Source organism: Protopterus annectens, chromosome 11.part0, assembly GCF_019279795.1.
Source record: "Protopterus annectens isolate FY-2018-M chromosome 11.part0, PAN1.0, whole genome shotgun sequence".
Classification (NCBI taxonomy): Eukaryota; Metazoa; Chordata; order Ceratodontiformes; family Protopteridae; genus Protopterus; species Protopterus annectens.
Window position 1 is genome coordinate 1,463,802,683 of NC_056745.1, and position 27,563 is coordinate 1,463,830,245.

A 27,563-nucleotide genomic window follows, 5' to 3' on the forward strand; every position below is an offset into this window, starting at 1 on the left:
TGTAACAGAAGGGACAGATGGGGATTTGAGAAGAAAAAGTCTTGGAGATGCCTAGAAGAAACGGTAATAACTTATATGCCCAAAGTTATTTGGGTTGGAGTATCAGTCAGTTACTAAAACAGTTATTAAAGAATGGAAAAATAAGATACACTGAATAGGGTATAATGGGGTAAAAATGAGAGCAACAAGGACGCTGAATGTAGCTACTCTTTGGGGCCGGTCAGAAGGAAAGCCATTGTTTGGGGAAAATGCAGAGAGGGGGTAAGATACTTACATGGGAGGAAACTACAGAGGAATTTGAATCACAAGACAAAAATAAGTTAATTTATGTGGGCCTAATGACAGCATTTAAGGAGGTCTTGCAAACTAAGGGTGAAGAGCAACCTACCCAAGAAATTGTAATTTACATAATAGAAGCTACATCAGATAATACAGTTAAAGAAAAGTTAGACAATAAGAGCATAGAGAGGATTAATAGTACTCAGATACCAGCAGGCAGAACATTTTCAGTGAGACTGGAGCTGAAGGCAAATCTCCGACAAAGAATGAGCATAAATATATACATTAACAGTAACCTGAACTTTGATCATAATGTGTCCATGGGTGTGAGAAAATCCTTCTGTGTGGCAGAACTTAAGTAAGGGCATGACATCCAGATCTAAGGAGGTCATAGTCCCACTATACTCAGACCTCATTAGACCAACAAGTGAGTGCAGGCATTTGCAGCAACTGAAGAGGTCATGGAGGTTTCCTCACTAAAAGAATACAATGTGTAAATGACATGTCCTATGTGGACCACCTCATTGCCCTGTCCCTGTTCTCAGTCTGCTACAAACTACTGAGGGGCAATCTATGACTAATCTACAAGCCATTCCCCAATCCTGATCACCTGAAAGTGCTCTCTGTCTTTTTTGTTTCCTGCAGACTCTTGAGAGGAGATCTCTGTCTGGTCTTCAGAGTCTAAAACGACCAAGTCCTACGTGACATACTACATTTCACAAAACAAATAACACACTAAACACCCGCTCAGGATATTTAAATTTCCAAGTAAAAAATGAACCAAATGATTTCACTAATGCTCGGTAGTCCAGAAATGGAGTGCCAGCCTTCAAATAATACAATGGTCCACATAAATGCATATAGTACTTTATTCACATCAATATAAAATAATAAAAGAGAAAAAGTCAAGCGCTTTCATCTCCAGATTCAGAGACTTTATCAAGATGGAACAAAAACCATTAACTGTTCTTTTTAAATCATTCATAATTCGATGATGGACCAATCATAACATACAACTCATAAATAATTAATCAATAATGAAAACCTGCAACAGACGTCTAAATTGCAAATCATCACTATGAAATAAACAGATATACCCCCTATATAAATCCACATACACACACTCAGGAAAAATAGCATTCTTTTCAGGTACAATAGAAAGACAGAATCTAAAATGAATATGTTTTATATATATATATATATATATATATATATATATATATATATATATATAAAACAAAAATAAATAATTATTATTAAAAAAATATATATATATATATATATATATATATATATATATATATACACACACACACACACACACACACACACACACATTTGAGTTATAAGGTGGGGACCTATTCATTACACTTATATCACTTATAAAACTGTAAAAAACAATGTATTAAAATTTATAATTAACATAATTAATGAATTAATCATTCTAAAAAGCACATACCATAGAATTATTAAAAACTTGAAATATATAGATCCCATTGTATTTATAGGACTGTATTAATCATAATAAATATAATACCTAAAAATAAACGTAAAATACATTGTTAATAATTTAGCAGCCCAAAAATGTAATAAATAAATGTATTTAAATTCATTATCTACCCAATGCCTTTAATTTCAAGTATGTATAACCCACCCTTCCATCCCTCTATATCAATTTTTGAAAAATTATGTGAAGTTGATGTTAGGAACTTATGAAAGAAAGTGTTCCACACCAATTTGAGTAAAGGTGAATTGGAGGGTTGGACTAAATTAAGGTCTAACAAAGACGTGAGGGTTATTAAACCAGATAAGGGTGGGGGGATTGTCATTATGTACCTGGGTGATTATAATAAACGAATTAGGAAAATAAAGTCTCCAAATCTGGAGACAAAAGCACTTGATTTTTTTTCTTTTATTATTTTATATTGATGTTAATAAAGTATTTTATACATTTACATGGGTCTTGGTATTATTTGAAGGCTGGCGCTCCATTTCTGGACTACTGAGCATTAATGAAGTTGTTTAAATTTCCACCAAAGTTTTAACACGACCCGCTAGTGAGTTGAGTATCTCTCTCAGAGCATCACTCTTTTATGAAATAAACTTCCCTTGAGTACAAAACAAAGTTGGTCACTGACCCTCTTTAAGTGTAACCTGAACAATTGGATGGGAAATCTTAAATGCACTTTGTGTCTGCCTCCTGGAGCCCTATTTGTAAGGGATCGATGAAGGGTATTAAATAGATCCTGAGTCTACCTCTCACTCACCGAACTTGGTTGTAACTGGTTATCAATGATTCTTGTCAGTGGGTATTCACAATTTGGAACTTGTGGCATGTGTGAAAATGTTCCTGCAGATCAATAGCCTAGTATGAGCCTATGAAACTTTTCCCATTCTGTTTTCAAATTATTTATCTGTATTATTTTCAGTTTCTATGGCCAGTTTCTCTCCTTTTTGCTTATATTACTGTTAAACTCATCTATTGCTACTATTGCAATATCTAGAAATACAAACTGTTTAATTTCTTCAAACGTTTTTTTCTTCTTCTTCTTCTTCTTCTTCCGCTTCTTCTTCCAGCTGCTCCTATTAGGGGTCACCACAGCGGATCACCTGTTTCCATTTCTTCCTGTCCTCTGCATCTTGCTCTATCACACCAACCCCCTGCATGTCTTCTCTCACCACATCCATAAACCTTATCTTAGGCCTTCCTCTTTTCCTTTTACCTGGTAGCTTCATCCTTAGCATCTTTTTCCCAATATACTCTGCATCCCTCCTCAGCACATGTACAAACCAACGTAATCTTGCCTCTCTGGCTTTGTCTCCAAACCTTCCAACCTGGCTGACCCTCTAATAATCTTATTTCTAATCCCGTCCACCCTCATCACACCCAGTGCAAATCTTAACATCTTTAACTCTGCCACATCCAGCTCTGACTCCTGACTTTTTGTCAATGCTACTGTCTCCAACCCATATAACATAGCTGGTCTCACTACCCTCTTGTAGACCTTCCCTTTCACTCTTACTGGTACTCGTCTGTCACAAATCACTCCTGACACTCTTCTCCACCCACTCCACCCTGCCTGTACTCTCTTCTTCACCTCTCTTCCACACTCACCATTACTCTGAACTGTTGATCCCAAGTATTTAAACTCAACCACCTTCGCCAACTCTACTCCCTGCATCCTCACCATTCTTCTATCCTCCCTTTCATTCACACACATATATTCTGTCTTAGTCTGGCTGACCTTCATTCCTCTCCTCTCTAGAGCATATCTCCACCTCTCCAGGGTCTCGTCAACTCATTCCCTACTCTCACTACATATCACAATGTCATCTGCAAACATCATAGCCCACGGGGACTCCTGTCTGATCTCGTCTGTCAACCTGTCCATTACCAGTGCAAGCATAATTAACATATTATATATTGCAATAATACTATATTTTAATTATAAAAATGTGTAGAAACAGGCAACCTGATGTCCAGATAGTCAATACTAACCACAGGAAACAAAGTCCAAGTTTCTTCTTTAACGTAAAAGTATTTTATTTTTCAAAAAGACAACGTTTTAAGCGACCCTGTCACAGCTTCCTCAGAAGAAGACAAGTAAAACAGCTAAACTGGTCTGTTCAAATACTCAGTTAACAGGAAGTGACAAATAATTGCACTTCCTGCACTAATTTGACTCAATAAAAATAATGAATAAAATCATGAATAATCATAAAACTCCATTGAATTATCTATAAATATTGTATGATAAAAAACAACATAAAAATATTCTTACTAGTGCATTTACATTAACATTGTAAAAATTATGCATTAAACCCACAAAATAATGTGCATATAGGCATTACCTAAAGTAGCTCCTTAGTTTAAGAACACATGAAATGTTACAGTTCTCATTGAGGCCATCTAGCCTAAATGCATCTAAATTCAACTGCCATAAAAGTTCGACACACTCAAGAACTATCTGAAAGGGGCCTCCCTATCGGTTAAAGGTACTTGATCAATACCCATAAAACAAAAGAGTGGTCAGGGTTACTGCTAACATGTTTTGCTAAGGCATTCTCTAAAAGAGGTTTTTATAGCATAAAGGTGCTGGTATATTCTCTCTTTTAGTTTACGATTGGTTTTTCCTATGTAAAAGGAAGGGCAGGAATTACACAAAGCAATGTACACCACTGACTTTGAATCACAAGTAATCCTCTGCTTAATGTTGTATTTTTATTCCTAACTATAAAGGAATTTCCAGTTCTCATCACTTTACACATGTTGCAGCATCCACATTTAAATGAACCTCTAGGTCTTATGTGACCATAAGTGTTAGAAGTATGCTGTAAAAGTTCTTTCAAATTATTACTTCTCCTGTAAATTACATACGGGCGCTGACCTAACTTGTCAATCAAGTTAACGGAATTAATAACTAGTGGCCAGTTTTTTAAGATAATGGCCCAAATTCCTGTTGAATTCAAGTTAAATTGAGTTATAAAACTTAAAGAAAAGTTTCTCTGCTGATTTAGTAAGGAATTTTGGTGTGCTAATTCATTATCATTAGTAGACCTACCTACATTAGATTGATCAAGTAGTGGTTTATACAACCCTTTTGTTCTTTTAGTGTCAACTTCATTTATAAGCCCTTCTAAAAGAGGGACAGGGTATCCGCGGTTTATAAACATACCTTTCAAAAATTGGCACTCAGCTTTAAAATCGCTGTAAGTGCTACACATCCTACCTGCACGTACCAGTTGTCCTTTGACAATAGATTTTTTCTGCCTAGGTGGATGTAGACTAGTGTAGTGCAGGAAAGAGTTGCAGTACGTCTGTTTCCTGAAAATGCCAGACAAATAAATCTCTTCATCTACTTCTTTAGTTAGTCTCACGTCCAAGTAGTCTGTTTCTATTGTTGAAAACCTATAAGTAAATTTTAACCATTGTGTAGAATTGTTCAAATAGTCTACAAAAGTTTTGCTTCAACTTCATTCCCTTTAAAAGGATAAATATGTCGTCCAAAACCTAGTGTAATATTTTATCTTCTGCATTACAGTTTCATTAGATAGTATATAAAGGTTTTCCCAAAGGCTACAAACAGGTTAGCCACACTGGCTCCAAGGGAGCCCATGGCTATTCCACATTTTTGTAAATAGAATTTATGTTCAAAAACAAAAAGTTTGATGACAGTACTATGCTCAACAGTTCTGTTACAACATCAATCTCCACTTGTGGTGCATTTAAGTCTTTAAGAAGCAGTTGAATCCATTCAACTGCCTCATTGTGAGGATGGATGTATATAAATCAATGACATCCACAGTCAAAAAGTTACACTCAAGGTCAAACTTAATACTGTTGATATCACGTAAGAAAGACCAGGAGTCTTTGCAAATAGTAGGTATTTTCTTTACATATTTTGATAGAATACTATCTATCAATTTTGAACAGGGTAGGTCATAGAAGACCTACCATCTATTAATGCCCTCATGGGAGGATTCTTTTGGTCTTTGTGTATCTTGGGTATTCCGAACATTACAGGCAACTTTGGCTGAATGATGTCAATATAGTTGTATGTCTCTAAGTCTATTTTGCCTGCTAGGAAAAGGTCACGGAAATACCCAGTGCGACCTTGAACTACATTAATCTCATTAAGGGAAGAAGTAACATAGGCATCAGATGATAACACTTGCATCATTTTTCTGTGTATTGAGCGTTGTCGAACACTACCAAGCCCCTCCTTTGTCAGGTTTCAAAACCTGACAGTTAAAGAGCCCAGGTTTTTAGCCATTCACGTTGTGCAAGTGAAATATTCATCTCATTCAAAGTACTACTTGGTTTTGTGTAGAAAACAGATGTCTTATATCTAATTCACACATTTGTTCAAATAGTAATAAATTTTGTTGTGTAGGAGGGTTAAAACGCTAGTCAGTTTCAATTTGTCATTAACATTTGTTGTTTCATTGTTAAAATATAATTTTAAATTTAACTTGCGTATGTAGCATTTCAGATCAATCAAAACTTTAGCTAAACTTCCATAGGTACTTGGAATAAAAGTGTATCCAAGAGCTAACAATTCAACTAGGTCAGAATCTAGTTCCAAAGATGAAAAGTTATAGATAGTAAAATCTTTCCTTGTGTTAGTATATATAACAGGGCCTTGCAAAAAATCCCTCGGACCTATGGGAGAAACATTGTCTGTTAACGTTTCCTCCAATACACATTCCCCCCTTGTTTCTTCTGTTGGTTCCCTAAAAAAACTTTATCATTAGGGAGCTCTAAAGGAACCTGCTTATTCTGGTCAGTTCTCCCTGGTCCTCTTTGGTTCTTATAATTGTAGTTAACAGCTGTGGACCCTTTTAACCTATTACTTCTTCTAACTTCCTGTCTAGGTGTATTAGTAAAGTGTTCACCATTTTCACCTTCCAACGAAATTAGTTCAGCATTAACAGAAGTAGAAGGCCCATTTAAACCAACAGTATTGGACCCTGCACTTGGAATGTTCAAATGGGAATATGCTTGGTTAGAAAAATAAGCTGTTCTATCCCTTACTAACTTCTTATTTTTGTTAATTTTTAATTTAAGTAACAATGCATCAATGCTAGAAAAAATACGGTCGTAGTCATATTTAAACTGCAAAAAAGAAGTATTAATTTTGATTTCTTCATCCAAAACATTCACTTCAGAAATAAGAGACAAGATATGCATATCATAATGTTTAACTATCACGTTTAGCAATTGTAACCCCTGTTCCTGAAACAAACATTTCAATTCTGAAAAATACACTTGGTCCAACAGTAGTCCAGAAGGAGTAAAGTTGTTCCTAAGGCCTTTTGGAACCAGTTTCTCATTTAAACATTGCCTAAAATAAGCAGCTTCCAGCTGCAGTTTTTTTAATTTAAGCAACTTAATGTCAAGTACCTTTAAGCGGTCACTAAACCAGTTGTTGTCGTTTTCTTGAACAGGAAAAGAGCTGGCAGTTGACCCAGTGTTAGCGCCTGACAAAAGCAGCGGGTTCTCTTTGTTAATCCAGTCGTTCAAGGTTGGCGTTCCTCCACTGGCTCCGTCCTATGCTCCTCATTTAAGTTAGATGCTGGTGGTGTAATTGGATTAGCATTAGTTCCTACAGCATGACTAGTAGAAGGGATCCGAAAGATGCATGGAGTTGAAGGAAACAAGTCCGTTTCCCTACTGGTAGAAGCAGTAGCGTTATGAACAACAGAACTTCCTGCCTGTTGTTTATTTGGTCGAGGAGGCAGTCCTCTAAGCTGTTGTGCTGCAGGAAGTAACGTAGCAGACCCTTCCGAGTCAGAAACTGAAACAACATTCTGGTTTACAATAGTTTCAGACTTTTCTTTTCTGTAAAAGTTGGAAGTTGCTCTAAAACATCCATACGAACATGTAAAGCTTCCAATTTTGTGAGATGGAAGCCAATAAAGAGAATAAGTCTGTTTCACTTGATTTTTCAAAAGTAGCTGTTAGACAAAGGTTAGGACTAACAGGACTGGCAGGAGTGCCTGAATCCATGGCAATCAACAAACAGTCAAAAATGAGCAAACAAACTTGTAAAATGTGTAGAAACAGGCAACCTGATGTCCAGATAGTCAATACTAACCACAGGAAACAAAGTCCAAGTTTCTTCTTTAACGTAAAAGTATTTTATTTTTCAAAAGACAACGTTTTACCGTGACCCCTGTCACAGCTTCCTCAGAAGAAGACAAGTAAAACAGCTAAACTGGTCTGTTCAAATACTCAGTTAACAGGAAGTGACAAATAATTGCACTTCCTGCACTAATTTGACTCAATAAAAATAATGAATAAAATCATGAATAATCATAAAACTCCATTGAATTATCTATAAATATTGTATGATAAAAACAACATAAAAATATTCTTACTAGTGCATTTACATTAACATTGAAAAAATTATGCATTAAACCCACAAAATAATGTGCATATAGGCATTACCTAAAGTAGCTCCTTAGTTTAAGAACACATGAAATGTTACAGTTCTCATTGAGGCCATCTAGCCTAAATGCATCTAAATTCAACTGCCATAAAAGTTCGACACACTCAAGAACTATCTGAAAGGGGCCTCCCCTATCGGTTAAAGGTACTTGATCAATACCCATAAAACAAAAAGAGTGGTCAGGGTTACTGCTAACATGTTTTGCGTTAAAGAAGAAACTTGGACTTTGTTTCCTGTGGTTAGTATTGACTATCTGGACATCAGGTTGCCTGTTTCTACACATTTTTACAAGTTTGTTTGCTCATTTTTGACTGTTTGTTGATTGCCATGGATTCAGGCACTCCTGCCAGTCCTGTTAGTCCTAACCTTTGTCTAACAGCTACTTTTGAAAAATCAAGTGAAACAGACTTATTCTCTTTATTGGCTTCCATCTCACAAAAATTGGAAGCTTTACATGTTCGTATGGATGTTTTAGAGCAACTTCCAACTTTTTACAGAAAAGAAAAGTCTGAAACTATTGTAAACCAGAATGTTGTTTCAGTTTCTGACTCGGAAGGGTCTGCTACGTTACTTCCTGCAGCACAACAGCTTAGAGGACTGCCTCCTCGACCAAATAAACAACAGGCAGGAAGTTCTGTTGTTCATAACGCTACTGCTTCTACCAGTAGGGAAACGGACTTGTTTCCTTCAACTCCATGCATCTTTCGGATCCCTTCTACTAGTCATGCTGTAGGAACTAATGCTAATCCAATTACACCACCAGCATCTAACTTAAATGAGGAGCATAGGACGGAGCCAGTGGAGGAACGCCGAACCTTGAATGACTGGATTAACAAAGAGAACCCATTTTCGTTTTTGTCAGGCGCTAACACTGGGTCAACTGCCAGCTCTTTTCCTGTTCAAGAAAACGACAACAACTGGTTTAGTGACCGCTTAAAGGTACTTGACATTAAGTTGCTTAAATTAAAAAAACTGCAGCTGGAAGCTGCTTATTTTAGGCAATGTTTAAATGAGAAACTGGTTCCAAAAGGCCTTAGGAACAACTTTACTCCTTCTGGACTACTGTTGGACCAAGTGTATTTTTCAGAATTGAAATGTTTGTTTCAGGAACAGGGGTTACAATTGCTAAACGTGATAGTTAAACATTATGATATGCATATCTTGTCTCTTATTTCTGAAGTGAATGTTTTGGATGAAGAAATCAAAATTAATACTTCTTTTTGCAGTTTAAATATGACTACGACCGTATTTTTTCTAGCATTGATGCATTGTTACTTAAATTAAAAATTAACAAAAATAAGAAGTTAGTAAGGGATAGAACAGCTTATTTTTCTAACCAAGCATATTCCCATTTGAACATTCCAAGTGCAGGGTCCAATACTGTTGGTTTAAATGGGCCTTCTACTTCTGTTAATGCTGAACTAATTTCGTTGGAAGGTGAAAATGGTGAACACCTTACTAATACACCTAGACAGGAAGTTAGAAGAAGTAATAGGTTAAAAGGGTCCACAGCTGTTAACTACAATTATAAGAACCAAAGAGGACCAGGGAGAACTGACCAGAATAAGCAGGTTCCTTTAGAGCTCCCTAATGATAAAGTTTTTTTAGGGAACCAACAGAAGAAACAAGGGGAATGTGTATTGGAGGAAACGTTAACAGACAATGTTTCTCCCATAGGTCCGAGGATTTTGCAAGGCCCTGTTATATATACTAACACAAGGAAAGATTTTACTATCTATAACTTTTCATCTTTGGAACTAGATTCTGACCTAGTTGAATTGTTAGCTCTTGGATACACTTTTATTCCAAGTACCTATGGAAGTTTAGCTAAAGTTTTGATTGATCTGAAATGCTGCATACGCAAGTTAAATTTAAAATTATATTTTAACAATGAAACAACAAATGTTAATGACAAATTGAAACTGACTAGCGTTTTTAACCCTCCTACACAACAAAATTTATTACTATTTGAACAAATGTGTGAATTAGATATAAGACATCTGTTTTCTACACAAAAACCAAGTAGTACTTTGAATGAGATGAATATTTCACTTGCACAACGTGAATGGCTAAAAAACCTGGGCTCTTTAACTGTCAGGTTTTGAAACCTGACAAAGGAGGGGCTTGGTAGTGTTCGACAACGTTCAATACACAGAAAAATGATGCAAGTGTTATCATCTGATGCCTATGTTACTTCTTCCCTTAATGAGATTAATGTAGTTCAAGGTCGTACCCGTGGGTATTTCCGTGACCTTTTCCTAGCAGGCAAAATAGACTTAGAGACATACAACTATATTGACATCATTCAGCCAAAGTTGCCTGTAATGTTCGGAATACCCAAGATACACAAAGACCAAAAGAATCCTCCCATGAGGGCATTAATAGATGGTAGGTCTTCTATGACCTACCCTGTTCAAAATTGATAGATAGTATTCTATCAAAATATGTAAAGAAAATACCTACTATTTGCAAAGACTCCTGGTCTTTCTTACGTGATATCAACAGTATTAAGTTTGACCTTGAGTGTAACTTTTGACTGTGGATGTCATTGATTTATATACATCCATCCTCACAATGAGGCAGTTGAATGGATTCAACTGCTTCTTAAAGACTTAAATGCACCACAAGTGGAGACTGATGTTGTAACAGAACTGTTGAGTATAGTACTGTCATCAAACTTTATTGTTTTGAACATAAATTCTATTTACAAAAATGTGGAATAGCCATGGGCTCCTTGGAGCCAGTGTGACTAACCTGTTTGTAGCCTTTGGGAAAACCTTTATATACTATCTAATGAAACTGTAATGCAGAAGATAAAATATTACACTAGGTTTTTGGACGACATATTTATCCTTTTAAAGGGAATGAAGTTGAAGCAAAACTTTTTGTAGACTATTTGAACAATTCTACACAATGGTTAAAATTTACTTATAGGTTTTCAACAATAGAAACAGACTACTTGGACGTGAGACTAACTAAAGAAGTAGATGAAGAGATTTATTTGTCTGGCATTTTCAGGAAACAGACGTACTGCAACTCTTTCCTGCACTACACTAGTCTACATCCACCTAGGCAGAAAAAATCTATTGTCAAAGGACAACTGGTACGTGCAGGTAGGATGTGTAGCACTTACAGCGATTTTAAAGCTGAGTGCCAATTTTGAAAGGTATGTTTATAAACCGGATACCCTGTCCCTCTTTTAGAAGGGCTTATAAATGAAGTTGACACTAAAAGAACAAAAGGGTTGTATAAACCACTACTTGATCAATCTAATGTAGGTAGGTCTACTAATGATAATGAATTAGCACACCAAAATTCCTTACTAAATCAGCAGAGAAACTTTTCTTTAAGTTTTATAACTCAATTTAACTTGAATTCAACAGGAATTTGGGCCATTATCTTAAAAACTGGCCACTAGTTATTAATTCCGTTAACTTGATTGACAAGTTAGGTCAGCCCTATGTAATTTACAGGAGAAGTAATAATTTGAAAGAACTTTTACAGCATACTTCTAACACTTATGGTCACATAAGACCTAGAGGTTCATTTAAATGTGGATGCTGCAACATGTGTAAAGTGATGAGAACTGGAAATTCCTTTATAGTTAGGAATAAAAATACAACATTAAGCAGAGGATTACTTGTGATTCAAAGTCAGTGGTGTACATTGCTTTGTGTAATTCCTGCCCTTCCTTTTACATAGGAAAAACCAATCGTAAACTAAAAGAGAGAATATACCAGCACCTTTATGCTATAAAAAAACCTCTTTTAGAGAATGCCTTAGCAAAACATGTTAGCAGTAACCCTGACCACTCTTTTGTTTTATGGGTATTGATCAAGTACCTTTAACCGATAGGGAGGCCCCTTTCAGATAGTTCTTGAGTGTGTCGAACTTTTATGGCAGTTGAATTTAGATGCATTTAGGCTAGATGGCCTCAATGAGAACTGTAACATTTCATGTGTTCTTAAACTAAGGAGCTACTTTAGGTAATGCCTATATGCACATTATTTTGTGGGTTTAATGCATAATTTTTACAATGTTAATGTAAATGCACTAGTAAGAATATTTTTATGTTTTTTATCATACAATATTTATAGATAATTCAATGGAGTTTTATGATTATTCATGATTTTATTCATTATTTTTATTGAGTCAAATTAGTGCAGGAAGTGCAATTATTTGTCACTTCCTGTTAACTGAGTATTTGAACAGACCAGTTTAGCTGTTTTACTTGTCTTCTTCTGAGGAAGCTGTGACAGGGGTCACGGCGAAAACGTTGTCTTTTTGAAAAATAAAATACTTTTACGTTAAAGAAGAAACTTGGACTTTGTTTCCTGTGGTTAGTATTGACTATCTGGACATCAGGTTGCCTGTTTCTACACATTTTTACAAGTTTGTTTGCTCATTTTTGACTGAATATTTTAATTATAACATTTAAAACAATCCCGCTTCCTGCTCTTATCAAAATTGTATCCATAATCTTAACATCTTAGTCCATGAATAATATAACAGTTCTAGAACACCTATCTATTCTAGTAAACCATACCATAATACCCCCATAACAACTTAAACTACTTCCTTCGTACACTTTTCTCAGTTCATGTGTCATGCTTACTTTTCCACACACAGCCCCAGATTTACTAATCTTCCATGCAGGACTAATCTAGTCCTGCACAGAAGCGGCAGTTTAAGAGGAGGATGGCAGTGCACCATGCATATTAATGAAGGTGCACTGCCTGAACTCCTAATGCTACACGGAGCATGGATGAGTGCAGGGGGCATGTCTGTGAGCAGACCTCTCAGAATAAACATGCCCCTGCAAAGTAGAACAGAAGAATGTGTAAATAAATGAGCGAGACTGCTCATAAGTGTCTGCATATCCCCACCAACAGTCCCCATGTGTTCAATAGCAACAGTACAGTCAAATAAAATGAAGAAACCCTTTTATTTATTTTTTTAAACCCCGAGTACAGCTAACCGTAGGTGTGCGGGTTTGCCCATCACTTAGCTGTGGTTAAAGCAGCTGAAAAGGCTGAAGAGGATAACAATTAATATATATGCAAATGATGCAGCACAGGAATAGTGTAGTGGTTAGAGCATCTGCCTAATGAACAGGCATTCCAGGTTTGAGTCCCAGTGCAGCACATTTCATTTTCCATGTGAAATTTGTAAATAAACATATTTTTACATCTTATTGCTGTATAACATAACATTTAAATGTGAACTGGAGTACTACATTAAATGTACATGTGAAGTGTCAGTGTCATAATAAATAAGGCACTAGTAAGCATGTTTAAGCACAAATAAGCAGTAGTAAGCATTAGTAAAAGTGTTTATGTGCATTTGCGTGGGGTAAGCATTGCCTACACAGATTAAGCAAAGTAGAAGCTGAGTGTAAGAAACTGTATCTGGAGGTTAGCAGTGCTTACCATCTCGCAAACCCGTTCATACCCACTTACAACTGCTTTAAAGTGCCTTAATCACTCTGGATCCAATGGGCCATGTTCTGCCCACCAACAAAATAAACTGCCTCTGCAAGGCTCAAACTCAGGACCCTGTACACTATAGTCACAGTAGTTAACCACTAAGCCATCATAGCAATAGATGTGCAAGAGGTGTCAGCAAACTAATTCTCACCACACTAAAATCAAACCAAACATGTGAACTGAATCCATGTACAGTGTGAAGTGGTATAACCTGCTACATAACATAAATATGTGAACTGGAGTATTGCAGTAAGGCCAGATGTGAGGTGTTATTTCAATAAAGTGTTGAAGTTCCCAGGACCGCATACAGCATACGTACACATGAATCAAGGATACAAGACACATATATAACATGTAATGAAGAAGACATCGATGCCAAAAGACAAATATCAAGCAAATCAAATATTACGCACCACTAAGCATTGCACAGCACTGCTACCCAGACTACTGGCAGGATACTACCAGTGGAAGAAACAGTGTCAACATGCAAAGTCTAATCTTAAACAAATACCTGTTTGTCCCTAGTGGGACGACCCCAAAAATTCTGCTAAAAAGAATCCTCAGGGTAAATGCCATGATTTACAGGTAAGCAAAAAAGGATATGTATGTTTGCAGACTGAATGTGTGGGAACCCTGAAGATCCATGGGATGAGACAATGTACATGCTGGGTCCTGAGAAGTGGAGAGTGGGCAAAATGCATAGAGGTGTGGTGAGATTCGAATGGAACCTCTAGGAAGGATAATTGATGTGGAGGGGGGAGGGAGGGGGTGGAGAGAATGATGGGTACGACATTATGCGCCGAGGTGCGCTGGGGTTGGACAGACCCGTTCTAATGGGTCCACCCCATGGATGTAAGCGAGAAAGGAGGGGGGACAGGAAGGTAACTGAGACAAGACATACCATTTCCCATGGCAAAGCACAGTATGAGTAATATGTATGTTGTTTAACCCATGGAGTAACACACACACGTATATATATATATATATATATATATATATATATATATATATATATATGTATATAAAATGGAGTACAGCTGCCACGAAGGTATATATATATATATATATATATATATATATATATATATATATATATATATATATATATAAAACCTAGAGTACTGCAGGAAATGTCCATGTGAGGTGTCAGTATCATTATACACAAAGCAGTAGTCAGGTTAAGCAGCAAAAAGCAATAGTAAGCATATGTCAGCACCAGTAAGCGAGTATAAGGCTGTGTGCGCGGGTTTGCGCCAAGGTAAGCAATGCTAATTTCCAGTCACAGTGTCCTACACCCAGTAAGCCTCTAAATTGCTTAACCTGTGTAGACAGTGCTTACCCCTGTGCAAACCTACTTACAACTGCTCAAAAGTACCTTAATCACACTGTATCCAATGGCCCTTGTTCTGCCTAGCAAAAAAATAAACTGCCTTTGCAAGGCTCAAACTCAGGAACATGCACACTATAGTCACAGTAGTTAACCACCAGGCCATCTTAGCAAATAGATATGAATAAGGTATCAGCAAATTAATCCTCACCACAGGAAAGTCAAACCAAACATGTGAACTGAATTTATGTACAGTGTGATGTTGGATAACCTACCACAGAACATAAATATGTGAACTGGAGTACTGCAGTTAGCATAGATCTGAGGTGTGATTGTAATAAAGTGTAGAATTCCCCAGGTCCCCATACAGTGTATGTACACATGAATCACAGATACCAGACACATATATAACCTGTAATGAAGAATAAATCATTGTCAAATGGCAAATATAGTGCTAATTAACTATTAAGCAATGCTAACCGCAGCACAGCTCAAATTAGTAAGTGTAAGCAACGTGTAGTGGAACCAATTCAATCTGCCGAGTGGTATAACTCTTTAAGCAGTGCCAACCTTATGTAAGCAGATGTGCCCATAGCTTAGCCTTTTCAAAACTGGCCAATCACAGGAAAGTGTGGGAAAATGGCCGTATTTAAACCCCACAAACGGGAATACTTCTCATAACTGGTTGTAGCTTCCTACTGCAGGCAGAATGGCTGGTGTGGGTGAAGGCACTCGATTTAGAGCGCAGCGCTGAGGCATCCACAAGTCAAAAATCATGGTATGGCTCCTGGTAAAACACCATGATCAGAGACTACTGCAGGGCCATTACCAAGACTCACAGTATAAAACGGAGGCCTGGGACAGTCTCGCCCGTGACCTCACCAGTACCACAGGTATCCCCCGGACTGGTAAGTAGGTCAGGCACCACCATGCTGAACTGAAGTGCTGGAGGGGGGGGTGTACTGAAACAGTGGATCCAGGAGTCTCGGCAGATGCCCAATGCCCCAGAACTGAGTAAGTACTCATTCTACTAAGTAGTAAATAATTGCCTAGCCTGTGTATACTATGGATAGGTATGGCTAAATATCACTGCATTTCTCTGACAGCTGCAGATGAGCGGGCTGCGAACCAGCAAGCCCATGATGCTAGGCTGCAAAGGCTGGATCGTGATGCAGGTTAGTAATCAGTCTGCATGTACTGTCATAACAAACAAATATTAGAGCCTTAAAAAGTGTTGTACTAATAGACATAAATGTGTAATAGTCTGTGAATAAAGGTATAACCGCTGGAGTGCTTCTGTTTACTCTTCTCTCATATGTTGGTGATCTGCTCCATACTATAAATAGTACTGTTGTATCTTAATCAGTATCACCCACACCGGGGTATGCAGATAAAATGGGCATGAAGTCCTGCATAACAATGTTGGACATGCCAATAGGTCAGTTATATTGTACAAGTTAGGGAGACTTAGAAAACAGTTGAAAGCTGCACATCAGTTCCCTGATAGTACAGTGTACTGTGATGTTAGCTATAATATTTTGTCACACACAGCATGGGTTTGAATCCTGGCAGTGCTACTAAGTTGTATGCATAATCATACCCCACAACTGTACAGATTTTGATACAATGTTCAGATAGAAAGCTGTATGCATAATTACACCCAACAACTGTACAGCATTTGCTAGAATGTTCAAATTGAAAGTTGTATGCATATTCATACCCCACAACTGTTCCAATCTGTCCAGCATGTCCAGATAAATGGCCCTTATCACCAGCTTGGTACCCTGTTCCACTGAAAATCCAGTGTGATGTTCCAAGAATTTAGGCAGCTGTCAATCACATATAACTGATATTCAAATGTGTACATAGTCAGATATTGTATATGGAAACAAACCTGTCACTCTACCACCTCACCCAAAGTGTATGACAGCAATTCTCAACATATGTTGCATTAACACCTGCGCCCTGTCACACCTGTATGTAAGACACAGGTCACATATATAATAATCTATAAACATACTAGTGTACAATATAAGGCCATTGTGTAGTGTAATAATACATGTAAGGGAAAGACCACTGCAGTGACTAAAAATTGTGTGAAAGCTACAAGGATATATTAGTTGTTAATTGAACTCTCTCTCTCACCCTTACCATATGTGCATAATAACCCAATGACACTCTTCAACTGGTATGTGTTCATTTCAACCTTTTGTTGGGACATATGTCCTAATGGTTTATAAATATTCACATTTGTTTCTATGCATGTGCCATGTGACAATACACCCATATTGGTGGCCTGTTGCCATCCGTGAAACCTGCATACTCCTGTAAAGGCCACTGTTGTTCCATATATGCATGCGATCTGCTTGCTCTGCAACTGTGTTAATTCTGGTGTGTTGGGTTAATGGGAATACCTATGCATGCTATTATAACTAATCCTGAATGCTGTTGGCTGTTACTAACCCATATCTGTCATAAACCTGTGACAACACAGCTCATATGGGAAGGCCGGTCCCAGCAGACTGACCTGTCCCACCTCAGCTGGCCATGGCACTGGGCACCAGCACATCTGGGGTCCAGCCTGGGACCTCCTCCTCTGTGGGCCCTGTGCTACCCTCGGGTGGAACCGCTGCAGGGGATGGGGCTCGCCCCCCCCCTCGGAGCGGTCGTGGAGGGGAACCTGTCACCCATCAACAGGTCTGGGCCGTGGTGCATAAGGAGCTTGATCTGGAGTATCGAGAGCAGCTACGCCAGCTTGAGGGCCAAGTGGTGCTATTAGAGGATATGTCTGCTCCTCCTACACAGCCCCCAGCACAGCCACCTTTGGGGCCATGAAGGTACAGTGGTGACTGCCCATGGGTGAGGAACGCAGTCCCACTGTTTCCAGTTGGGTGCTCATGGGCTTGCAACTTCCAAACACCCCTCCCAATCCAAGGTGTTTACCCCCCACACGTGTCATATACTGGCCCTGTATGCGTCTTGTGTGTCTTGTCTGTTAACCTACCCAACCTACCTCCCCAGTTATACCTACTACCCCTCCCCAACATCCCACTCTCACCTGAAAAAAAGAAAAAAAAGGGCAATCTGTTCCCACAAAAAAAATCTCACCCCATACATAGCTGTCCATTTCGCACACTTGTCCACTGGACACATGTAATCTGATGTAATTGGCATCGCAATGAATATATGTTGTCCTCACCCCTCTCCCAGGGGTTTGAGGCTCCAAATGTACCTGCAAATATAGTGTATATGCACTGCTGTTGCTGTAGAAGAAATGGGCAGCTATGGACCTTTCTTATACCCTTCCTGCACATGCCTAGCTATTTTCCCTACTGTCTTTCCCTCTTTGTGCCCTGTTTTCACCACTTTCCTATCAACCTCTTTTTCTTTTCTTTTAAAGGAATTAGCGCAGGGATAAGTGGCAGTAAGCACTTTTAAGCAGCAGTAAGTGGGTTTGCACGGAGGTAAGCACTGCTAAAGTCTGGTTACAGTTTCTTATACTCAGTTAGCTGCTGAATTGCTTAACCTGTGTAGACATTGCTTAGCTCAGTGCAAACTTGCTTACAACTGCTTAAAAATGCCTCAATCACTCTGTAGCCAACGTCCCTTGTTCTGCTCAGCAACAAAATAAACTGCCTCTCAAACCCAGGACCCTGTACTCCATACACAAAGGGATTTACCACTAAACCATGGCAGATATACATAACCTGAAGTTTTCACAAACATATTATGCAGCAAAATCAGTCAACAGTACAGGAAATATATTATTATCACACCATGTAACCTGTTAATGCAAGAAGTCTGGACAAAGTATGCCACACTGTGGGTGCAAATAGGGATATATGTCAACTAATGCTCTGATACACTTAAAAAATGTTGCTAGTTACACAGTTATATGTATTAGAACACATATGTAGAAGGAGATGAAGTCTGAAACACAAAAGTGTTGCCACTAGTTACTGACGTCAATGCTGTGATCATCCATGAAAATTGTCAAGTGAATGAGGAACAGGCCATAATATGAGCCGAACATGCATGGACATATGGACAGATATATATCTGTAAATATAGACAGATAGACAGCTATATGTATATATATATGTATATATATATATATATATATATATATATATATATATATATATATTAATGTATGACTCACAAATAATCATATAACAGCAATTGTATATAGATACATATGTTCATATATATGTATATATATGTGTGTATATATGTATATATATATATATATATATATATATATATATATATATATATCTGCAGATGTATATATCTATAGATATATACATATACATATATATATATATATATATATATATATATATATATATACATATATATCCATATGGGATATATATATAGGTACATACACATATACACACGCAAAAGGTATCAGTAGCCATACATATGTAGAAGTAGTGTGGGAGTACTGGGTGCAAAGTATATCCCTCAGCCACAAGCCCTTCAACTGGCACCTGTGAAATGTGTTGTGTGGCAACCATTCCCACAAATGAGAATACTTACATTAAACATATACCCACCCACAATTCAAACGGCATGACACGACACACAGGTATGCATACACAGATAACCTTTATTCGTGTACTATACAATAATGTATGCCAGTACTGGCACCACATAAGGTTTGAAATATGTAATCAGTCATGAATGCAAGGCCCACACAAAACAGTAGATGCAAGCGATGTGTATATATACCATACTATGCTGTCCAGGCCAAGGCCTTCAATTAGTACAACAGTAGTAACAGGATTTTCCTTCAGGATACGTAACAATCAACAATTACAGATGTAGTTCAGCTGCCTCCAATTACACCCTGTAGTCAAGCCCTAGGGGGAAAAGTAGCACTTGGGTTAATGTCACAGCATCTTGTGCATAACATTGCTTAACATAACATCTCACTATCACACTGAATGACCCTCTTCTTAACAGTTATATCACTGAAAAGGTGCCATAGCCTAGGTTAATGGCATAGACCCCCCCTATAAAAGGCTGTACAAGGGCAAGGAACACTGTGTACTACACACTTACCTCAGGAGTGTGCAAGGGCACATATGTGTTCTCCAGCTGTTGCCCCATATATATGTACATGGCCCAACAGCTGGTGTGGGAGTCCATGGCATGACTGGGATGATAGCAGTAATGCTAGCAGTAAATAATGACAGGCCATTACCTAACAACCCTTCCTGTATCACAGCAGGACAAAGACTGTCATATATGTGGAGGACAGAGGCAGGAACATAGGGCCATATTTGCATTATTGCTGTTACACACCCTGGAAATTGCTGGTGTTGCAGGATTCGTTTCAGCATACCCTTATGCAGGGATACCACATTGAAATACAAATGGATGTAGCCATGTACTGATAGCACTCAACAGACAGAATGCCACAGATATATTTGGGACAATACCTGTGTGGTGCACAGACAAAACCTAACAGCCAATCCCCTTGGTATCATATGGATAGGCCCACAGTTGAGAGCTGTGCAGACAGACAACATTCCATGAAAAAGTACCATGTACACAGAAACCCTGTAAGAACAGCAAGATACATTGCACATAACACTACTCACGCTGTCTGTAGGTCTGGAACCTTACGCAAATGTGGAATTGTCCTGTGTCTGCAGGTTCTGCTGTAAGGGGTATTGCTACCTGCTGTCTGTACCACTGATGTCCACACACAGGAAGGATGTCATCCATACTGGAAAGGTGAAGGGACAACGCCCACAGAAGGCAGCAAATTATAGTACAGGGCTGCCATGACAGTGGTTATCGGAAGTACTACACAGCAGGCTGCATGCAATTAGCAACTGGTGGACACTGACTGGTGCAGATGCCACCACCTGATCATGTGCAATGCCAACAAAAGCATGCTGCAATCTAGTCAAACCAGCTCAATCATTCTACTGGAGCGACTGACAGAGAGAGAGAGGGAGAGAGAGGGAGAGAGAGAGAGAAACCTTTAAGAAAGTTCACAAAGCTCAGGGTTGTGTTACAGCGGAAACAACATAACAGGTATGTGAAACAGGTATGCATGTACTGGCATGTAGTATATGGCATAGAATAATAGGATGTATACTGTGAAAGGATGTATATGTGCCATCAGTACTTGTTCCTGTAATGATGTTGTGCTTAACAACTGCACTGGACAGTAGTATCAGTCCCTGTGGGCAGTGGGACATACCTGTCAAGTGTGCAGACCAGCAGTGAACGGCAAAGATGTGACCCATGATATCTGTGTTCTGTAAATTACTGTGGCCAACGGCTGGTGGAGGTATTAATACCACCATGATAGACACATGGGTGAGAGCCACACCACCTGCAGAAAAGTCATGTTAAAGTGTAGCATAGCATGCCCAACTGCCATAGCAGTATAATATGCTTATCTAAAGTTTGTCACCATATATACTCCCTAATGTTAGTCTGTGTTCACATGTGACACCTGTCTGTGTTGCAGCAAGGCAGAACAGTTCAGCTGTGAAGTAAAGAGGGTACATGAGTGTGGTCCAGATGTTTGTATGCACCCCACATACAGATACATATACATGTGATACATATTCATAACTGTGTATGTGTACAGAAGCTCGGGCATTTATATATGTCTATAAAAAAACAGAATGATATTTACACATATATGCACATATGTATATTTTTTATTTATTTATTTATTTATTTCCAGTTTGATAACCGGGGTGGTCCACTGGGCTCAAGGAGCCTGTTTTCAGTGGAGGCCCAGGGAGAAAAGCTCCAAAATTACAAAGATACAATAAAAATACAATAAAAATATGATACAAAGTACAATAAAATGCAATTATGAATAATCCTAGTATTATATAATATTTTAAACAAAATTGTAAGATGATACAGTGAGATGTAGCAAAAAGATGTAGTGCAATAAGTGGAGTATAGGAGACTTGAGGATAGTTCATAAAAAACATGCTTAGTAATGAAGATGGGTAGTGGAAAGTATGCAGAGTAGTAGGAATAAATACCTAAAGTGGAGGAAGGAGAGAGAGGCGGTTGAGTAGTGAAGGAAGAGGCAATTGTTTATTAGAAAGAAGAACATATGTGAGAAAAGGCAAAAGGGGTAATACAAGGGGGATGGAGGGTGAAGTTAGTAGAAGAGTGTTGGACACAATTTGTAGAATGTTAGAGTCATTAGTTAGTCAAATGTAATATAGGTTTAGAAGGAAGAAGTATATAGAGGGAGAGAAGTACAGAAAGAAGGCTATGTGTAGTATTTACACTATGTAAGAAATATCAAAGGGAAGCTATTGGGCAGAATAGCAAGGTGAAGAAGCATTTAATGAAGAACAAGTAGAAATGAGTTTAATAGGATTAGGGGGCAGACAGCAATTACATTTCCAATTTTGGGAGAGATGAGAATGGAGCTGGTATTTAAAGAGTTCAAGGTTATTGGAGATTCTTAGAGAGGGGGGAAGAGAGTTCCATTTTTTTGCTAGGGAATAGGATAGCAGACACTGGCCAGCGGGACGTTTTGGTTTGCGAATAGCAAGTTGATTTTGTTGTGTATATATGTGTATATATATATATATATATATATATATATATATATATATATATATATATATATATATATATATGTGTGTGTGTATACAGACAGATATATGTGTGTGTGTGTGTATGTCGCCATATATATATATATATATATATATATATATATATATATATATATATATGTTGTTGTTGTTGTGTCTTTCAGCTTTTCCCGGTTAGGGGTCGCCACAGTGGAACTCCGCCCTGCTAATGATTGGCAGTTGATTTTTACGTGCTGAGTTGCCAGCCTTGATGCACAACCTTCAGCGAAGGTACGCTGTTAGAAAAATATGTATTAGTGTATGTATTAGTAATATGCTTAGTGCATTCAAGGTTTGAAAAGGGTTAACACATTTATTCTATTTCACACTGCATAAATCTGTACAAACTGCAGGAGCTTTCCAAACTTGTATTGTCATGAAATATGCACAGTTATAATCTTTGCTTATGCTCTGGAAATTTACAGGGAAGCAGATATTTTCTGCTTGTGTCAGGAAAATAATAAATAGATGTATCACTTGTATTAATATTATGAGATTTAGACAAGGAGTTCCGCTTAAGCTGCGAGAAAATACACAGCTGCAGAAGCTATTGATAATAAGAACAAAGACTGCTTGAAAATATATGAACTGCAATCAGCGTTTACTTGTGTCTAAGCTAGAAAAGTACCTTGAAATGTAACACATGTATTAGAACTGCACAATAGAAGCTTGTAGTGGGCTAAAGCCCCCAAGGTCAGGTTGTTTTTCTCAAATGTTTTTCATAAATCCAGTCATGTCAGCAGGAAATCCAAGTAACATTTTCTATGTAACACATAGTGAGTTTCAAATCTGAACATATCAGCAGGAAATCTGAGTAACATTTGCTGTAGAACAATACAGAAAGCTGTGTCTAACTACGTCAACCATAGAAAGTAACATTTTATAGAACAGTATAAGAGAAGCATACTGCCTGTTAGTAATTAGGCAAAATCCTGTATGTGCATGTTTTTGTCTCCTTGCTGCAAGTAATAAAAGGTGCCATACCTGAACCTTACGTGAATTGGTCTTTGAAGTTTTTTCCTTTGACATACACCCATTCACGCATGTCTCCACGCAGAAGACGCTCTAGCTGAGAATCGAACCAGACAGCGTCTTACTGTGAGGTGACAACGCTACCCCATTTTCCCTGCCATGACATGTGTGAGAGAACATCATACATCAATACACAACATACCTACACACCAGTACATGGCTGCAAGATGGAGTGTGGAGTGAGGTGTGTAACCCATGTTGGGAACACAGTGCAACTGTATGGGATGGTGGGATATATATGTTGGTGAAGGGTATTAGGCACATATTGGTATGTAGGTCTGGTTGGGTGACAAACAAGACAGCATACAGGGCTGGTCTATGATGCATGTGGTGGTTTGCCTGTGGACGGGTAGTTACATTTGGAATGTGGAGGACATTGAGCCCCCACCTGGGAACAAAGGTAACATGGTGCCCACCCATGCACAGTCACAACAGCATCTACATGGATATAAAGGTGCCTGGGCTGTGTGCTGGGCAGGAGGGACATGCATGTCGAACCTTATGTATGTGTACTCCATGCCTCTAGGTGATGTAGCACATACCCCTTGTCACTCTGGACCTCCCTATGCCCAATACTCACGACCTACCTGGGTGACAGACACATGTCTGTGTGTGCTCCATGGGGGGGCACCATCTCCTGAGGTGGTTCCACATGAAGGTAGTGATGGAACAGTAGATAATAAGGTTTCATGGTGGGCCATGGATGTGATGTGGACTGGTAACATGCACATTAGATTGGAGTGGCGTTCCTGCTGGCAAAACCCCCCTACGCATACTAGTGTGTAACTGTCATGGAACATATGTGGGCTGTAATAGTCCACACAATCCCAGAACATGTCCAACAGCATGCATAGCTATCCCCAATACTACAGAATGGCAGATGTGTAGCAATCACATAGCAGGCCTACCACATGCATATGTGAAAACATAGTGGTAGTGACAATGGCATGCAGGTGAAATACCCTGTAATAGCCCTGCAACTCTAGTGTCCCCACAGGGAGCATGTCTATAACCACATAGCAGAAAGTGTTGTACAATACAATATATGGCCCAATGGTACACAAACCGGACACATACCACTAGCGTAGTGTGAACATTATGTTGGAGCTGATATGGTGGCAGGAGACTGATATGTGTATTGTATTATGGTAAACTTGACATATGAGTTGCTCAGACATATTTTCATTATTATGTCTTTCAGGGAGTATGGCACACCTGAGAAACCCCACATACAGTGCCGCTGAGGAGGAGATCATCATCACCAGCATCATCCACAACTATCAGCTGCTCTTCTCATGGACAAGCATGGACCAGCAGGAGAGAACAGCCATGTGGACTGATGTGGTCCGCAGGGTGAATGAGGTGGGGTTACACAGCCGAATGTATGAGCAGGTCTGCCGCCAATGTAGTGACCTGCTCTGGCAAGTACGATGTCATGCCGCTGCTGTGTGGGGTGACCGCCTTGCAACAGGGGGGGGAACATAACATCCATCCCCCCTCACCAGAGTGGAGGAGCTGCTCATCAGCCTGGTAGCACCTGCCAGCCCGTAAGAGCTCAAGACATATATGGTCATGGGGGTGGGTGCTACTCACACAACACACAATGAGCATGCAGGTAAGGTTCCAGGGTATATCAGTAGACTACTGTAGTGTATGCATCTGTACAGGCAGACCATGCATGTGTGAGATGTGGGGTATGTTGCTGTGTAGTACCAATAAGCAGTAATGCATAAACTGTAGTACTGTGGACTTCAGCTGTTGTTGTACTGTAATTTTGCAGCCACCCTGTAGCAATGCCACAGCTGTGGCTACTGACATCAGCTCTATTCCATGTCAATGTCAATACCTCTAGGATACCAGCAAGGCAGCGGGTGGATGTCGGTGAGTATGGTTTAAGGTTATGCTTGGCAATTCACTGTGCATGTCATAGCTAAGGTGTAGGCCATGTACACATCTAACACACCTACCCATAATGCATGCCGTACATGTGCACTGACACAGCACACACCTCACTAATGGGATTACCAGCCTCAAACACATGCAAGGCACAGTCTATCTCAGACAACTGTGGCTACACTCCAGTGCCCATTGCCTAGGCACAGCTGACATCTGCCCAACATACACAGCTATGTCATACACAGAGCAGTTGAACATGCTACATATAATGACATCCCACTCCATCTGCTAACACACACTCCAGGGACCTAAACGTAATCAACACATTACACAGAACATACTGGAGGGATAGGGCCCTGTCCTGGGGAATCACCACACTCTGGAACGGACTTACCCATACATGTCAGGCAATGCTATTCATTGGCCCTCTTGACAGAAACACTTGGCAATTGGATGGGGAATAGGGAATACACCCTGGGTAGCATGTGTGTGGCACAGCCTGACAGGGGCACAGGGGAATAACATTAGTGGGTGGTGCATGGCAGGGACCCCTGGGGCTAGGCTTATGTAGGACCCAGAACCAATAGACCAGTACTCACCTATGAACCTATGTGTACCACAAGCAACATCAGCCAGGGCCCAATCATGGTCAATAATGGTCTCTACACTCACCAGAGGTACAGTAGAATGTATCTGTGGTTGGTCTAATGGTAATCTACCACTCATACATGTGCCACTGATGGCATATGTGAATACACATCAAGCATTCACTAAACACATGTGTCTACACGTAATCCTGGAACACACAGAGGCTGTGAGTAGCAGCAGAAACACACATGACACACAGAGACACATCCTGCAATGGTGTGTACACCCATGAGGTATGGTGCACAGTACATGCCAGGGTGCTGAACAGATGCACAGCAATGCTGTGGACATGGGTGTAGTGAGTTTCAGGGGGAGGGCCATCACCTACAAACAGAAGCCATGCATCACAGCCATGTATAATGTTGGTAACAGGGATTGACTACTGTTGCACTGCGTGCTGTTCAGACCCACATGTCCTGCATGTTGACATGTGTGTAACTACAGGTATGTGTTGTGATACTGTATTGCACCATCGCCTGCTATTGTGTGTGTGTTATGAGGTTGCGGGAGCTGTCTGTAGGTGCTGTCTGGTGTCATGTATGGGTTGCCATGTATGTTGACTGCATGTGTGTATGTCTGTGTGTGTGGCCATGTCTGCACACACGTGTGTGTGTGTGTGTGTGTGTGTGTGTGTGTGTGTGTGTCTGTCTGTCTGTGTGTCTGTGTGTGTGTGTTCACTGTTTAGCAGTGTTGTACAGGTCTTACAGTCTGTTCCCTGTTTTCCTCTCACAGGTGGCGAGATGGGGCTGGGTCGCCCCCACAGGGAATCTGATGTCACTGATACAGACAGTGACCATTACGATAGGTGTGTTGAGGCACAGGAAGGGTTGTCAGGGGCTGCAACTGGGCCACCAATTGACAACCCACATGTATCCACACCATCCACGCACACAGTCACACTGCCTCTACACACCTCATCACCATTGGCCCTAGCTGAAGGATAGCCTACAGTTGGCATGGGCCAGGACAGTGTGGTATCTGTGGCACTTGTGTCAGGACACAGCAGCCATAGCCAGATGTCTGGCAGGGTATCTTACAGGCAGATGTGCAGGGGTGCTCGTAGGAGCACTGCTGGTCATCATGCACCTGGCAGACATGCAACTTCTATTTCAACCACATGCATATTCCAGACTGTCATGGAGACACAGGCATGCATGGAACAGTACACCAGGCAGGGTCTAAGGGCGCAGAAGGTTCATCACACCTCTGTAACTGACAGCATCCATGACCTAGCAGGTGCCATCCATAATTACACGAGGTCATGGATAGACGGTGGGGTGAGACATTGGAACTCATCCAAAATGTC